This window comes from Vulpes lagopus, chromosome 7 (assembly GCF_018345385.1).
Source record: "Vulpes lagopus strain Blue_001 chromosome 7, ASM1834538v1, whole genome shotgun sequence".
Taxonomy (NCBI): Eukaryota; Metazoa; Chordata; class Mammalia; order Carnivora; family Canidae; genus Vulpes; species Vulpes lagopus.
In genome coordinates, this window is record NC_054830.1 from 60,386,817 (window position 1) to 60,390,862 (window position 4,046).

The 4,046-nt window shown below is 36.6% G+C and overlaps 1 non-coding gene across 1 annotated transcript; it reads left to right on the forward strand.

The window, feature by feature from the left end:
* The first annotated feature begins 3,326 nt into the window (after positions 1-3,326).
* Positions 3,327-3,434, forward strand: LOC121496321. The gene has a single exon (XR_005989154.1). It is a non-coding gene; the product is annotated as a U6 spliceosomal RNA (small nuclear RNA).
* The last annotated feature ends 612 nt before the right edge of the window (positions 3,435-4,046 follow it).

Consider the following 4,046-nt stretch of genomic DNA (forward strand, 5'->3'; position numbering starts at 1 on the left):
TTAGACCACAGGGACAAAGACAGATTGTTTCTCTCAGAATTTGATTATGGAGTTGGAGTGGCTATATTTTAAATACAGACTAGATATCATAATATGTTTCTGTAGAATATAAAGTTAAATGTGGTGCAAATATATGTGTGTGTTTATCTATGCGTACACACATATACATACAATGGAATATTACTCAGCAATAAAAAAGGAGAGTCTACTATTTGTGACAACATGGATGGAACTTGAGGGCATTATGTTAAGTGAATTAATTCAGGGACAAAACCCATAAACATATAGCCACAGTTACATGTGGAATCTAAAAACAAAAACAACAAAAAAAAAGAAACTAACCCAGGGATACAAGGGATAGATTGGTGGTTGCCAAAGGCAGGGTGTAGGGAGGGAATGAGTGAAGGTGGTGAAAAGGCACAGACTTCTACTTATAAAATAAATAAATCCTGGGGATGTAATATACAGCACAGTGACTATAACTAACAATACATTTTTGCATATTTGAAAGTTGCTAAGAGAGTATATCTTAAAAGTTCTCATCATTAGAAAAAAATGGAAATATGTGTGGTGATGGATGTTAGGTAGACTTCGTGGGATGATTGTCTTACTCTATATATCAAAATTTACTATGTGTATATTATATATTTTTTATACATATATATGTCAAATCATAAAGAGTACATGCCTGAAACTACTATAACATTATATGTCAATTATATCTCAACAAAAAAGAAAGTTATAGGCTTGAAAATGAAATAGTTTAAATCTTCTAGATTAAGAAAAATAATTGAAGAAAGGTAATAGTCTTACTCATCCAACTGTGGCAGGAGAGAATGATAAAATTTCTCCTTGAGATGTTGTTAGGTTGGGACAAGAAGGAAAGTCAATAGGAAGAGGTTACCAAAGTACATCCTAAAGACAACAGCAAATCAGTAAGTGTTTGGTAAGTCTAGATTTTTATACTTAAATTTGCAGAAAATTGGATTCAAGCCATTTAAATAGCTTTTCTTTTTCTGCAGGATTTCTTAGAAACTTTGCTATGCTTATGAGCAATACCATTTGTTTAAAATGCAAATAATGTACCTCTTTGTAAACTGGCTTCATCTTGAGAACTGTATATTCATTGATGTTGTGCCCAAACAGAACTTACTTTGAGAAATGTTATGTGACTTTAGAGACGTCACTTCTCAGTGTCATTTTCTCCTTCTGTACGACCAAGGAGGTTGGATTAGAAATCTCGGATGTTCTTCCCAGGTATAAAATGGTATAACGAAATAATGCCTTAAAAATATCATTTTGAATTTGAAAACAATGAGTCACTGCAAGACCGAGCAGGATAATAAGGCTGCCAGTTTGTGTGATACAGATGATCAATGTAGAGAAGATCAGGAAGGCTAGATTTCAGTGTGGGCTCAAGCTGTTAGAACAGACTGGGCCACCAAGCAAAGAAGAGGCAGGGGTATTTTAAGGAGCTTTCCCTTTGAATTGAGGTGTGGGGAAAGGGAAGATTTCAGTATCAGGATACTCTTGGTCCCCAGAGTTAGGAACCAACTTGAACTAGCTCAGGATGAAAAGGATATTTACCGGAATGGTGGAGAATATGCCAAGTGTCCAGGGAGAGGGTGGAGAGCAGATGACCTCAAGGACAATTAGAACTAGGAACTGAATCACCGCCAGGAGGTTTATTCTGTTCTTTCTGTACATCTGCTTTATATTTTCTTTTGCATATCTCCTTTTCTACTCAGCAAGAGCTCCTAAACCTCACATTTTCTCACTACCAGGAAAAGACTGTCTCCCTTTATCTCAGAGTCAGATTCTTCAAGGAAATGCTTCTGATTGGTCTACTTGACTCAGGTAACTGGATGAATTATTTGTGGGCAGAGGAGAGGGTCACCTTACACAGACATGGCCCCTCATGTCTCTGATTCTCACAGATGAGAAAAACCAGTGTGAGCTGGGAAGTGATCCTAATGCTCATTAAAACACTGGAGTTCTTGCTTTGGCCAGAACTTTGCCTAAGATGTGTTCAGGCAGCTAGTGTGGGTAAGGTAGAGCAAGTCAGTTGAGTGTCAATCTGGAAGGATGGCTCAGACAAGGGGATCTTATTTGATCCATTTATTATTATTACAATCATTATTATTATTACTATATTATCATTATTTCGTCCAGTGGTTTTGAAAGTCAGGTTGGTGTCATGCTGCACATACAAGAATTTCTTGGAGGAGTGGGGGTATGCTTACTAAAATACTGAGCCCTGGGCCCATCCCCAATGACTATGATTCAAAAGATTGGCCTGGAACATGAAAAACAGTGCTCGCTAAAAAATTATCTAGGTGACTCTAGTGATGAGCCAGTTTTAGGATTTACTGATCAATCTGATATAACTTTATTGTGGACCTATTAAGCATAATATTTTTTGCTAGTTTCTGAAAGACAGAATCAGCTTGTTTCAGAGACATATTCACAAGACATTTATACTTTTTTAAAAAGGAAATTTGGCTCTATTAGGGAACATATAGCTTGTATATAAATAGACATAAATGATCAAATATCATTTAGAAGCTCAGAGGAATGATTAGAACTGGAGGTGGTGTGGAGTTAGCAAAGACTTGGTGGAGGAGGTAACATTTCAGTTCTTAAATGTTTGAGCTCTTAAATAATGGATTGAATTTTGAATATTCAGAGGAGGAAGTTTATTCCAGTTGGAAAGTAGAGTATAAAAAAGCACCTGAAGGAGAAAAATCTAGAGCAAGATTTCTTAATCTCACATCAAAGATATCCCAAAGGATCAGTAAATTTGTACAGAAAAATATTTATTTTCACTAACATCTAATGGAAATTAGTAAGTCCTTCAATATGACAGGAAATAATAGTAGATTTAGTAATACTTGCAAATTTTTCACTATTAGCAATTACATATAGGGGGGCCTGGGTAGTTCAGTTGGTTGAGCATCTGGCTCTTGATTTCAAATCAGGTCATGATCTCAGAGTCCTGAGATCGAGCCCCACATTGGGTTCTTCAATGGGTAAGGTCCTGCTGCTTAAGATTCTCTCTCTCCCTCTGACCCTCCCCACCCCGCGTGTGCTCCCTTTCTAAAAAAAAGAAAGAAAGAAAGAAAGAAAGAAAGAAAGAAAGAAAGAAAGAAAGAAAGAAAGAAATTACATATAAAGTAGGCTCCACATCCAATGTGGAGCCCAACACAGGGCTTGACCTCACAGCCCTAAGGATCAAGACCTGAGCTGAGATCAAGTGTCAGACACTAACTGACTGAGCCACTCAGGTACCCACATATTTCTATATTTTATTAAAATTGCAGCAGATAGTGCTCACTTCTGCAGCACTTCTACTAAAATTGGAATGATACAGAGAAGATTGGCATGGCCCCTGCCCAACGATGATATGCAAATTCATAAAATTGTAGCAGATAATTTATACTATCATTTTTTACTCACCATTGATTCAAAATTAGAATAGCTATACATCTACTACTCGCTCTTACTAAAGGCTCAACAATAAATAAGTTGAATGATTCAAAATCAAAATTTTTTAAAAAGTATTTTATAAAATTTTGGTATTAGTTTTCTTTATAATTTTATAAGCTTTGTTTCATGCATTTAAAAATATTATTCTGAAAATCTGTTCTGGTTAGCTACAACTGGGTAACAAATTACTCTAAAATTTATCCACATACAATGACCATTTTATTTTTTATTGATTTTGTAGATCAGAAATTTGAGAAGGGCCCAGGTAAACAGATGTCATATGTGATCCTTCATGTGGTTACAGTTCACTGTTGGCTGGGGTTGCAGTCAGCAGCAGCCTTAGCTGGGCTAGGTACCCAAGATGGTTGGAAGTTCAAATGGGGTGGCCTATGCATATATCTCACCTGGTACCATGGGCTTCTCACATCTCAATGGCTGAGTCCTGGAAGGGAAGCCTCTCTAGAGGTAGTATTCAGTAAGAGAGTAGTCCATGAAGCTAAAACAGAAGAAACAAGACTTTGACCTCGCTTTTCATGTCATGCAGTGTCACCTCACCTCCT